The sequence below is a fragment of the Pocillopora damicornis genome, chromosome 5 (genome assembly GCF_964200805.1).
Source record: "Pocillopora damicornis chromosome 5, jaPocDami1.2, whole genome shotgun sequence".
NCBI lineage: Eukaryota > Metazoa > Cnidaria > Anthozoa > Scleractinia > Pocilloporidae > Pocillopora > Pocillopora damicornis.
In genome coordinates, this window is record NC_142674.1 from 25,381,485 (window position 1) to 25,395,254 (window position 13,770).

At 37.1% G+C, this 13,770-nt stretch overlaps 2 long non-coding RNA genes across 2 annotated transcripts in view; both read right to left on the bottom strand.

Moving 5' to 3' along the window:
* LOC149046139 (uncharacterized) overlaps positions 1–13,770 on the bottom strand; it is a 38,081-nt gene that overhangs the window by 23,727 nt on the left and 584 nt on the right. The window lies entirely within an intron of this gene.
* Positions 1,096–3,314, bottom strand: LOC149046140 (uncharacterized). The gene is made up of 2 exons (XR_016186647.1): positions 3,222–3,314; positions 1,096–2,680 (listed from the first exon to the last, which is right to left on the bottom strand). It is a non-coding gene; the product is annotated as an uncharacterized LOC149046140 (long non-coding RNA).

Here is a 13,770-nt window from a genome sequence, read left to right on the forward strand (position 1 = left end):
GCATTAATTTACTTTTGAATCTTTTCTTTCATTTCACCTGATGCTCAACAGATTGTAAGTATCTATTTATTGTGTTACGTACGTTTATCCACTCGTTGATCTTGCTGTTCAGCTCCAATTCAATTTTATCTAAAATAGGCATTTGGTTAGTATGTTCTTAGAGTTCAACTTGGATATATACATTTTAATTACTTGATTTGAAGAACCTGACGCTACACAAACTTATCAGTGTGAAAGAACCCATTTATTGTTCTACTCAATTTTATTTCATACTTGGTCTTGCTGTAAGTTGAGCTCAGTCCAACTAAATTTATTTTCCTCCGAGCCATGTTTTCAGAAATTTGAATGTATAGATATAAAATTGAATTTCATTGACTTTCTGTACCGTTTTTCACTTGTGATGTTACATTTAGTTGAGCAAAAGAAAATTGCTGAACATATCAAGGAATTCTTTGCAATGAAGTCTTTAAATAAAGGTTTTAGTTAATCACTATGCAATGTTTCACTGATAAGTCATTAAGCTATGTTATGATTAATAATAGAGTAGTAATACCTACAAATGGCTCTTATCACTTAAATTTGTATCATTAATGATTTGTATCATTAAAGTTTTCCCAATCAATGAAACTATTGGCAGCTTTATTAAAACAACGAAGCGAACTTCTCAAATGCGGGAAATTAGGTAACTCTAAGAATAGGCCGTGTTGTTCTAAATGGTGCACAAGAAACTTTCATTCGTTAAAATTTAGACTAGTTATAGTTCTCACTAGAGCTGCCCCCGCCCTACAGTACCATTTTCTATTTTTTTTTTTTTTTTAGTTGGGCTTGTTGTTTACAGTTGTGTAATTTTTCTGTTATGTTGTTACGGAATTGCGGCTCAGTACTTTGGTTTTAGTAATTTTGGATCTCAAAATACTACAAGTGTACAAAATGTAGTTTTGGGAAGTGCTTGGGATGTTTTTTTTTTTTGCTGTGTGGTTTAACTTAGGATTTGTTTGTTCTTCACGATCAAGAAGAGCAGAATGTAGGGACTTGGGTGAGTTTTGACTTTGGAATGTTATAGGTGGCATTGTAGAACAATTTATAGACAGCATTGAAGAACAATTTATATTTAAACCTGACATTTTGCACATAATGGACTAGTTATTAGACACAAAATTATACCTTGCGAGGGCAATTTTAAATAGAATTTGTTTGAAAGGCATTGAAAAATTGGTCTGTTGAATAGAACGTTCTATTATTATAAACTGTAAAAACGATAAGTGGATGAATTATAACTGGAACCAACAATATATTTTTATAATAATTGATCTTTTTTGATTGATTAGAGCTTTTTGTCAATATAACTATTGTGATGTGGTATCAAAATGGAAAAAATTAATGGAACTACATGTATGTACAATATATTTGGCTTATAAAAAGTGGAAAAAAGAGAAAAGTATGAAATTTGAACGAAACTATATATACAATTTATTTTTCAAAATCTATTTTAAGTGACGATTGTGTTTTTAACTCTGATATTAAGTAAAGTTGTATGAATAAAACTTCAAACTGGAACAACATTGATATAAAAAATAATTAAAAATAAAGTATTTTTGTTTGAACTTTTGGAGTTATCATTAAATGTCAAGATGGTACAGTGTCCAAATATGATGGTCACCAACGTGAAACAATGTTTGGTTTTATTACTCATTTTTTAATTTTTCTTGCGTTGGTGGCTGCAGTTGGTGATTTACTATCTCGGTAATAAATTTACCGTTTTTGACAATGTGAAGTCAACATTTTCCAGCAACAGAAGTTTTTCTGTTTGTTCATCTATGTTGTTTCGGTATTGGAAATGTCCACGTTTAGGTAGACGTTGAGCGTGGCATGGTTTGCCACAACGTTGAATTGCTTCTCTTCCTTTTCCAGTTGAAAGGTTGTGCTCATGTCAACGTAACAGTTTTTAACGAGCATTGCTCTGTTGCAGGCTGTGCAACGAACCATAACTTAAGATTCTGTGTTTCCTGTGATTTTGCTCTTACATCCTTTGGTGTTGCACATTGCTTTAGTGTCAATGATGACATTTTGTATTTCTGGGCAGCAGATTTGAGGCTTGATAGCAGTTGCATCTGTATTTATGTTGGTAATATTTTGCTTCTCGGCTGGCTTTATGATGGTTCCTGTAGAGGTACTGATTTTCAACCCATAGTAGTACTTTACAGTGCAGTTGGAGATCTCAAAGAAATCCCCTTCCTTGATCAGAGAAATGTGGTCTGACCAAATTGAAATATCTACAGTTTCTGTGTTCCTCGAAAATCTAACTGAAGCACGCATTACAATCTCTTGGCAAAAACGAGGGGCAATGTTGTTGTAAATATACCTAAAGCGGTTCCCTTAGTTTCCTTGTGACTCAATGCATCTTGCACATGTGTTGAAAAGGAGTTCTGTGAATTCATTTCGCGCAGTTAGTGTTGACAAATAGGATAAAAATAGAAGGGATGATATCTCAAGGAAACTATCCAACGCACAAGAGTAAGTTCCTGGGGTACTTAAAACTGAATTCATAAAGTGGCTTTTTCGTTTCCACATGACTGAACATTTCTTTGTTCCAACTGAGGAAACATGTGACACTCACCCACGTAATGATCAAACAGCGTTTTCGTACCTCTTGAACACGTCGATTGTAGTAAGTATCACTCTGAAAATAATCAAAAGTCAAATTCCTAGTTACAACCAGTAATTTCCTTTCTTTGACTACTGTTTACTTTCAGTTGTGCTGCGAGTCCTTCGCGCCCAATAACAGACTTGCCTCTGACAGATCCAGAAATTGCCGAGTCTTTCGGCTTTGTGCAATAAGCTTGATTTGCGGCTGACAAATCGGAGTTAACCGAGTCTTTCGGTCAAAATGCTAAACTTACACCGTCTTCTGAGCATCGGTGAAATTATTTCTGTATTAACTTCTGTATAACACAAATGAAACTCTATAACTCTGAGAATAATCCAACATCAAAGCAAACGAGTTAGAAGCTCAACTTTTTCATGTATTTGATATCTGGTTATACTTTAATTATGCTGCAAGTTCTTTGCTTTAAGTTCTCACGTTAGCTGACTGAGCTGTGGACCGCCCTCCGCCGCCTTCGATCGAGACTTCACACAACTGTTTCTCTTTTGACGGATTTTGATCACCTTTTAAACTAAAAACTACCTTTAATTGTTAGAAAGATGCTATACACACTTACCGTTGGACTTGGAAACGCTTCTCGACGCTTTTCAGGGACGCTTAACTCGAAATCTCGACAAGGACAAAGCTTGTATCAAAGACGCCGATCCCAATAGTACTCGCGCGCGTTTTTGCTGGCCGCCCATGACCATTTGCGGGAAAAACGTTGATACCTTGCGGCCGTGCAAGCGATCAAATCGAGATTTTTTCTGGTTATGATCTACCGAAAATACCTACATTCTCTCTTCTCCAGTCTTCCTCTATATTACGCGGGGAGTCCTAAGGTGCCTCCTCGGGTTTTTGGCCCTCTGGGGCCAAAAAACCCTGCGGGGGCAATAAAGCGGTAGTTAGAAAAATGTATTAGCTCATAAGCTTTTGCATTCAATACTAACAATATTTTCTTCTATCATTATTTCTCCCTATTTTCCAAAATGAAATTAATCTCCAGGCGGTAAGTACCCACCATTTTAATTATATACGCGTATCACAGACATTCTGATTAACGTACATGTCAAAAATGTTTTTAAGTAAGCTGTAACCTTGAAACACTAATTCTGGTTCTTTTATTTCCTTTTTCTCCCTCAATCTTACTGGATATATCAAGTGGGTAAGTGGTTTAACGTTCATTATCAAAACGAGCTTTTATCGATAACACTTTTTACTCAGGCGCTCCGTGATAAGGTCGGTTCATTTACAAATCGCTGTCAAGAGCATTAAGGAACAAGCGTGAGTGCAAGAATTTCACATTAAGGGTTCAAGAACTACTTGAGTAACGTGTGAAATTACTGTGCTGTGTAGAAGGGATAACTCTTCCACATACCTTCCACACGTTTTTCACTTGCCTTATGCAATTTATACATGTGCAATAAATGATGGTAATAGGACTAAGTAGAGTTCAATTCGGTCTGTAACCATACAAGTGATTATAACAATCGGACGACCGCGCAGCGGGAGTTGCATTTGTTAATTACGAGTATGATTACAGATAGAATTGGACGACTTGAGGTCCTGTTATCAATTAACCAGAACTACGACAAAACTTGAGAAGGAAAATAGACATCAGTTGTACATTTTCATTAAAAAAACAACTATTAACTCGGCGAAATGCGCGACAACATCGCTTACTGTCCACTTACACAGGCACAACGTATCTACTGTCCCATTACACTGTCCAATTACAGGCATGACACGTACACAGTCCTATTAGTGCTCTAATCGGTCTGGTGATAACCAATTACGTTCGACAATTTTGGTATAATTTTGATTAGTGTAAAATTGTGTGAAGATAGTGATCATAACTCCCCGTTACGAGCGCCTGAGTACACGCACAAATGCGTCTAGTGGGGTAACCTCCTTTTTAGAGGTTAAGAGAGTGAGACTGATAAGAACTGTGTCACCTGAATTGAAAAAATACGGGGTGGAAATGGTATTAAAGTAAACTTTTTGGAAATGGGATCAGAATATCCCCCTCCCTAATACTAATCTAAGTTGTGTAAATTATCACTGGTTTTAATTTCTGGCATTCCGCAAAAATATACATATTTCAATATTTCACATAATGATTATTCTAGATACACTCTCGGCCATCTGAACATCAGGGAATAATACAATTTTTAATGCGAGCACTGTAATTCCTTAAAAATTCGTAAGCACTAAATAGGACGCTAAGGGTATTTAGATTATCTTTGAAGTGCACGAAATTGTTTTGCGTAAACATTTAACTTATCATATGTATAAACCAATCCCGATTAGAAGAGAAATTTCGGAAAACTTAAAACTCAGTTTTTTCGGGCCCTAAAGTGCTCTTATTTTGGCTTAAAGTATCCCGTGGTAACGAATTAGCGGGTGATGACGTAGAAAACTGTAAAAACTCTCCGTCAGCACTTACACTCTCACATCTCTTGTAATTTTGTATCGGTGAGCATTGAAATACTCTTTAAGTAATGTTCGATAGCTGTCTACCTACCTTCAGGAAGCTCTACCGAGAGTTGTCATACATCGCACTCAAGTAATAAAGAAGAAATGGACGTTGCGACAACGGTTCAGCTCTACCAAGGAGAACCGCGTGCATCAAACGCAGATTTCGATGAAGACTTACAAAGACGGTTTCTCGCCTGTGGTGTTCAAGTCAAGATTAGACCAAAAAAATCCCGTTATTCAGTGTTTAGTTTGTTGCTTTTGTGTTTTGTTTCTTATGGCGAAATCTATGGAAAGAATGGCTATCTTTGTTCGTTCCTGTTGCCTCAAATTTTATTTCTTCGAATTAAGTGCGGCGACCCTTGGTCGGTGCTATAGGGTTTCGTTCCCGTGGAGCAATTCCCTTAGCTAACCAAAAGCTAACTTTTGACGAAAGAATCAGCTGTATCGTGAAGCACGATGATTTTTCGCCGAGAAGTCACCGGGCAGTCTCAGAGCAAGTTACTCCTTTCCTCGTACCTTGCAAAGGCAGAGGCGATCGTTGTCGAGCCGATCAAATGGAAAACGAGTGCGTTTAGAGTCATCTGATTCAAGTTCATCTCAAAAAGGGATTTCAATGGAGAAAACTTCTTTAGTTTAAGTGCAGCATTGCCATATGATCCATTTCGCTCGATGGAAAATAATTGACATCAGTGTAAGTTGTAAATTTCGTATGCATCGACTTTCACACAGCATTGGGATTCGCTACCATTTAATTCAATAATATTTGTGTTTCTTTATTTATTTTGTTGCAGTGCTATTATCTCAATGAAATTGCTCTTGTTGAGAATTTTCTTTTTTGAGGGCAGGGGGGAATTGATGGCTCGTGGAATAGATTTTTGGAAACCTAGGTTAGGAGAATACACGGCCCCTTCGAGCTTGTGTTTATGCCAGTATCTGCTGGAGCTTTCGCACCGGTTAGGCAACAGGATAACGGTTAGCTCAGAAAAGAGCTTGACCTTTATTACAAATAATATATTTCTGTTATTGAGATACGATGGAGACTGCAATTGGTAGGGTTTTCATATGATAAGGAAAGCGCAAATGTAGTCATGTGGAAAGACAAGGAGTATGAGTACATCTCAAGCGCGTGAAATAAACAACATTAAGGAGCTCACCGTTCTCCGCTCGCGAAATGTCAGCCGAAAAGAATGTTTAATCGTGTACGGTGTGGGAACAGGCCCCTTAATCAGCGGTCTCTTTAGCTGAATTCATTGGTTATCTTCCTGTGATTTGACCAGTGATATGCGTCGTAACAACCGTCTTCGAAGCCGGTACGGAGGATAAGGCCGATCGGCGATCGAAGATCAAAACGCGTCCATTTTGGCCTTACAGCTACATCCTTTGGAAAGTATTGTATGGAAATACCCACTGTATGTGTATTGTTATTGTAGCTAACATCATTTGGTGCTTCAGCCGCGCAGTACGTTCGCCCTTTCTTCTAGATTTCTCCTTCCTCCACCATAGTTGCCGACGTGTCTTTACAGTTTTCTACGTCACAGCTGTGATATGTAGCATAAACGTTTTGGCAGTGCACTTAATGGAGACACTTTTTGACCGCCAAATGGTACCTCCAATGCGCAAAAAAACTGTTCAAGGAGAACTTACTAGGCGGTAATTATTTTAAACAGCTATCAACCAGAAAATAAAAAAAATCGTGTCATAGGCACTTTAAGGTCAATTTCATCAAAATGATTTGCCTAGTGGAGTCCTTCACTTAGTATATCTAGTTCCTAATTTAGTAATTTTAGTACCTCTTTCGCACTAATTAGCCTCCTTGGAAAATATTTCTTCCTACAGCTCGTCTGAATGCTTGCCATGTTGATAAGTACGTTTTAGATTATCTCTAAGGACTACTCGATAATGATAACTTTCTCTTGATAGTTGTAAGTGTACTCAGCATGTCATAAAATATCGAAATTGTTTCAATTTGCACAATGATAAAACCAAAAGGTGCCCCTTGGAAGCAGAAAATTTTTTGGTGGGCTAAAATTAATCAAATGACCACAATTTTTTTATGTTGGCTTTTTGGTAACGGTTAAATTATGGATTCGTTTTCTTTAGCAAGAGTAACAATTTACGATCCTCACTGCATATCATATTTGTTAGTGTCTTTCTTATTGTTATGGTTCCGAATCAGGCGAAAATATTAAGCAAGCAATAAAATAAACAGTATTTTTAAGCAGAAAGTAACTTCGTCAAAATATTTCTTGTCATCTTTTTTCTCCTTTGAAATCTGCGTTGGACCACAGCACGTAAGTAGATGAAGTATTTCACTTTTTCCATTACTTTTGAATCTCTTCGTCTGAGAAGTCCGGCTCACTACTCGATTACAAGCGTTCTCCAGTAAGCAGCACAATTTGACTCCACGCTTGGTGTGGGAGTAGGACGGGTTTGGAATATAGAATTGATTCAGTTGATCTTTTTAATAATAAATCATTTCTTCGTCTAGGTGAAGTCAATGTCCAATATCAGTTTGACTGACTCCAATGCATTTTAGCCTTTTCAGCAATAAAATTAAGTTGAGCCCTTCGTGATGAATCCAATGAGTTGAATTAAATGCCAAGGAGTTGTTTTTCATTTTTGTGTATGCGAAGTTGGCAAAACTTGATATTCGTCATTTTTCTATTTTTTTTTCTCGAAGTGGGTGGCACAGTCTAAGCATCCAAGGCGATTTTATTCTCCCTTTTGCTCGTAATTTGAAAAAATATTAGAAGGAATTATTTCTGCCTTAGTTTTTGATGTTGTTGTTGTTTTGTTTATTTATTCATTCTTTTTTCTTTTCTTTCTTGTACTTTCATGTAAACGATGGAATGATTAGGAGAGGGTAAGTGCCAATCTTTAGCAGTCTTAATATAATTTCGAAGTGAAGCTGATGTCCAGTCTTTAGATGCTTTGTACAAACTAAGTTATTTGAACTCGACGGTTCGTCGTGTTTCTCTTTTATTTCTCGAGGTGGGTGGTACAGTCTTATGCGTCCAAGAAGATTTCATTCTCGCTTTTTCTCGGATATTGAGTGAATTAGTAGGAATTCCGCTTCAGTTAGTTTGCTGTTTTTCTATTTATCTATTCTTTTTTTTTCTAATTCCTGTACAACCATGAATATGATGGACGCACCAGGAGGTAAGTTCCAACTTTCTTGTCTTTGCTTTTGACATAGTGTTACTAAAAATTCAAAGTCGAGTTTAGGTCCAGTCTTTAGATACTTTGTATATCTTACTGTTTTTAAAGATTTTTATATCTCCTTTCTGTTTCGTGTGAACGAAGATACCATAACTCGACTGTTCGTCATGTTTCTCTTTTATTTCTCGAAGTGGGTGGTACAGTCTTATGTATCCACTGAAGATTTCATTCTTCCTTTTTCTCGGATTTTGAATAAATTAGTAGGAATTCCGTCTTATTTAGTTTCGTTGTTGATATATTGATATATTCTTTCTTTTCTCATTCCTGTACAACCATGAATATGATGGACACATCAGGAGGTAAGTTCCAATGTTCTTTTCTTCACTTTTGACATGGTGTCGCTATAAATTCAAAGTCGAAATTACTGAGGTCCGGTCTTTAGCTAGTCAGTCCTGGGGTTATGTTTTAAGAATGTGGCTTTTAACACGTAATACATAGTTGTCGATCTAATCCGTCCATTAACTCTATGCCGACGAGTTTTTGTGTTCCTGTATTCCAACAATAGGCAGGAAATTAAAATGCAGGTGGTTCTCGTGAGATAAAAGCTCTTTCCGAGGAACCATTTCATATCTTTCTATTAGAGCACAATGACTCGCCAACGATGTAGCACGCCTACTCTTTCTTATTTTTTTTTTTGATCGAAATACTCGAGGAAAATCCAAAAAAGTTTTATGTTTATCAACCACGGCTTGTGAAAAAGTCTAGAGTTTCCGGCACTTTTCGCTTTTGTGCTTCTTGCTGATCAGATCGTGTTCTATTATTGTAACGCAACCCCAGTCTTGATGCATTGGCCCACTCTATCACTGAGATAGCCGGTTTGCCTTTTCTAAGTAGCAACGTTCTTGTAATGGTAATGAGACTAATTACAATGAAATAAGAAAGAATTCTTCCCATGTGGTACTAATATACCTCGCCCTAAAGGACCGAAATTCAATTCCCCGTTTTTCTTTGATATCTGGGTTTTATCAACTAAATTTATTCGTCGCTTCGCTTTTTTACTTTCCATCTTTTGTTTCTTTTTCCTTTTTATTTGATTGAGGCTACCACTTCCCAATTATCATCGTGCACGTTGTGATACAAAACACATAAATATTGAGATATATCTTCTTCGTGTTGCATTTGATAATTTAATGTTGTAAAATAATTGTAGTTTTTGCTTTAGAGTGTTTACTTTCTTAATTGGTTTTCTTCATTTTCTTTTTAATCTGCTGCATTGGCCCTCACTTGTCAAATCAGAGTGTAAGTAACGTTTTCGTCGTGTAGTAATTTTGTCATTAGTAAAGATAATGGTTTTTCTATTACATTTAACTTGCTCGAAACAAGTGGAATATCTAGATTGACACCACTAAACAAGTGAAATGAGGCAGGAGATTTGCCTGCCTGTTCGTAACTGATAATTGAGCTTCATTGATTTCTTGTAGTTCGTAGTTGATTAAAATCCATCGCACTCTGTTAGTGTGAGAGTGACTCGCTAGAAGTGCATTTTTCGAGCTGATTTTAGCCATTTACCCCGGGGATTTGTTGTGGGGACTTTTACATCCTAGGGATGAGCCGGAAGCCCGAACCACTCTGTTTTCTTGAATAACTTAGTGACCCTCATAAACTGTGAAAGTTTGAAAAAAATCGGTGAGATGGCATGCGTCATGTCTGTCTGGTCGTCTCGTGGACAGACTTATAGAAGCTCTTCCTGAGGAACCATTTCATGTTTTTCTTTCGGAGCACTATGATTTGCAAATGATACAGCGCCCCCTACCTTTTTTATGTTCTTTTAATCATATATTCTAGGAAAATGCAAAAAAGTTTCATTTTCATCAACCACGGCTTGTGTTAGCCCTGTTACTCCCTAAGGATATGGCAGAAAATTTCCCGTGCTTTCCGCTTTTGTGCCTCTTGTCGGTCAGATCGTGTTCTTTCAATGTTATTCAACTCCTGTCTTGATGCATTGGCCCACTCTGTCCCTGAGATGGTCGGTTTTTCTTTTCTAAGTAGCAACGTGTTAAAATTTGACAAACTTCTGTTGTCATTTAAATGACAACAATTTTGTAATGAAAAAGCCAGAACTTGATTTGGTTTATATGGATTTCCTTCATATCCCTTATCCTCTGTGTATTTTCAAAGGAGTAGCATCTTAAGACGAAAAAAAAAAAAAAGAAAAAAAGAAAAAAAGAGGTCGCGGTTTGTCATCGGAGTGAAAGCACGTTTAGATGAACAACTATTGTTTCTTTTCTCACGATGTTGTCACCGCGACTATCTGTTGGTGAAATGATCTGCTATGGTGAAAGTATTTAGATGTGTAGGCCCAAGAGGTCCGCGATCTGACCTGGTACTAGAGCCATGAAGTTGGGTGGGCTAGGGTCGTTCTCCAGTTTCTGTAAAGCTGTTTGTACAGCTGCTTCGATCGAAAAGTTTGTCAACAGTTCCATAGATCCCGAAACGCATAATTATGCTTTGTTTGAAGCCATCTTATAACTGCGGCAACAGTCACCGTAGAATCACTGTCGGACGGTCTCTTGCAATATCTGTATTTTGAAAGGAAAATGGCAGAGTTCAGTGAGCCCTAGGAAATTAGTAATGGTAATGGGACTAAGTGGATTCTAATTCGGTCCGTAATCATACGAGTGATTATCAAACTAGGACGAACGCGCAGCGGGAGTCCCATTCGGTCAATTATGACTATGATTTCAGACAGAATCAGGCGAAACGAAGTCCTGTTACCAAATAATCATAACTATTACAACTTTTTTTCTCAAGTTTTTTTTTAATATCACTTTCTAATTCCCTTACTTTTTTTTCTGTTTCGTTTCCCTATCATTTGGGCAACTTTGAAAAATTAGCCTGTATGTAACATTTCTGTTGCAGTTTGAACCCTTATTAGGGATAAGTTATATCTACTTTGTAGATCTTAAAATAGCCGATGGGACTTTCCAATGACATAAAAAAAGAATACAATTCAATTCCCTATTTTTCATCGATATCTGGGTTTTACTAATTAAATTGTCTTTGTTTCGCTTTTTTACTTTCCATCTTCTGTTTCTTTTTCCTTTTTATTTGATTGAGGGTACCAATTATTAAAGAGCACTTTGCGATACAAAACACATAAATAGTGAGATATATCTTTTTCGTGTTGCATTTGATGATTCTTTGTTATAAACTAATTGTAGTTTTTGCTTTAGAGCGTTTACTTTCTCAATTGGTTTTCTTCTTTTTTCCTTTTAATCTGCTGCACTGGCCCCCACTTGTCAAATCAGGGAGTAAGTAACGTTTTCGTTGTCGAATAGTTTTATCTTGTCATTAATAAAGATAATGGTAAATTTCTAAGTAAATTGGAATAAATGGTTCTATTACATTTAAATTGCGCGAGACAAGTGGAATATCAAGATTGACACCGCTCAACAAGTGAAATGAGGCAGGAGATTTGCCTGCCTGTTCGTGATTGATAATTGAGTTTTATTGACTGCTTGTAGTTTGTGGTTGATACATACTTTAGTGCTTTTACTTTCTTTAATATTTTTTCGTTTTAATCTGGTGCACTATCCCCCATTTGACAAATCAGAAAGAAAGAAATGTTTTTGTTGCTTAAGTGCCGCTTTCGCTAGGAGCGGTCCTCTCGACCTCCCAGCGGGAAAAAGCGTTCTTTTATTTTTTGCCCATGGAAAGGGTTTAGGACACATGTTTCAAAAATAGTTCAGTTGTTCGCCAATTCTTTTTTTTCGCGTCGCCACAAGCCAAAAATGATTTTTGGCTAGTACACCCGTGTGGACAGCGATCGAAAGCGTAAATTTCACAGATTTTGTCCAGCGCGCAACGATTGCAATAATATAGCTCACGCAATTCTATCTTCCTACAAGTTACAAGGTGCCTTTAATCAGTTCAATGAGAAAATATGGAAACTTCAGCTGAAACATTTTTCATACAAGCGTGATCAGAGGAGAGCCTTCTCTTCGACCTTTATTTGCATATCAAAATTCACAAATTCGTACGAAAGAATTCTCAAAATGAAGGCGTTAATCGGGCTAAAAAAGCATATCAGTGTGTAGTTTATACACCAATGAGGTCATCGATTGCCTCAAACCCACGGGTATATCTGTAGCTTTTATCCACCAACATCTTAAAATCAACACAAATCCACGTGTTTGCTCAATTGCGCTCTTGTGAATGATCGTTTGCATAATTCTGAAATTCGACCAAGATCTCCTTTTGACCGGTCAAACTTCCTTTGTTTATCCTCTACGTTGAGGATGTCAGGTTTTCATAACAACTGAATGGAGAATAGATGCCGAGTTGTCCTAAAACCTTGCGTAAACGTGATCGGTCGTAACGCTTGCGCGCTTGCTTGACTTACAAAGTAGACAAACGAGATCGGAAGGCGCCTTCGCGATAATTTTCGTCGAAATATGTGGTCATGAACTACGCACAGTATGGATTAGGATCAAAATTAAAGAATAAAATTGGCACTCCAGTCATTACAGACATATCGTGTTACTTAAAAGGGCCTACAAACAAGTTGAAATACGTTACAGTGTTATTTACCAAAATAACACGGTACACTCTGAAAGAATTCTTGCAGTTTCTCCCGAGATTTTGCACACGGAACGCGATGAACTAGCCTCCTTCCAACAAATGTCTTGCGTGACGTGATCGTGCAATATTTTCCTTGTCATATGACTTACATCGCGGAACCAAAATTAGTTAATGTAACGAATTGGAATCGAAGGTTATTAAAATGGACTGAAGAATTTTTTGCATTTTACTGAAAATCTTATCTTTTAAAATGTTTACTTGATTCATAAAAAGCAAAGATTGTTGTGGCGGCGGGTATTTCAGCCCTTATTTCTCTCCTGGAATGCCCAGACGTCTTATCGAGTCATTTGAAGTACTACCAGCTATCCAGCGAAGTACAAGTTAAGAGAGTGTCTCTGTAAGAGCGGTCCGGTCGATTTTGCTTGAGACACGGATTTCGCTCGTTTCTCGTGTGTTGTAAGACATTCATGTACCTATACTAAAACCACAATCAGTTTGATCGGATCTCTTTATTTTTCAGAGTTTTACGGAAATTAAATTTCACTCGAGCAAAGGCTTGTCGTGACACTTTTGAAGACTTAAATTTCATACAACTTTGGAGGACAATTTACAAAAAACTACGGAACTCAGCAAAAAACAAATACCACAGCCATGTATATTTACTCTATCTTATTTATCGAGGCGACTTTCGTAAACATCACGCATCAATCAAGGAAACAGGGAGACTTGAATGACACCTTATCGGTTCGCCTAAATCAAACACGCCAAAACCGATCAAATTCAAGGTAAATTTTTGAAAAAGTGAGGCGTTCTTAACTGATCCAACTAACATAGCTAGGAAGTAGGTGCCATAGAAAAGGTAACTACAGAAAAAAACTTTGCGGCCCGACCTTTACGAGAACTTTATA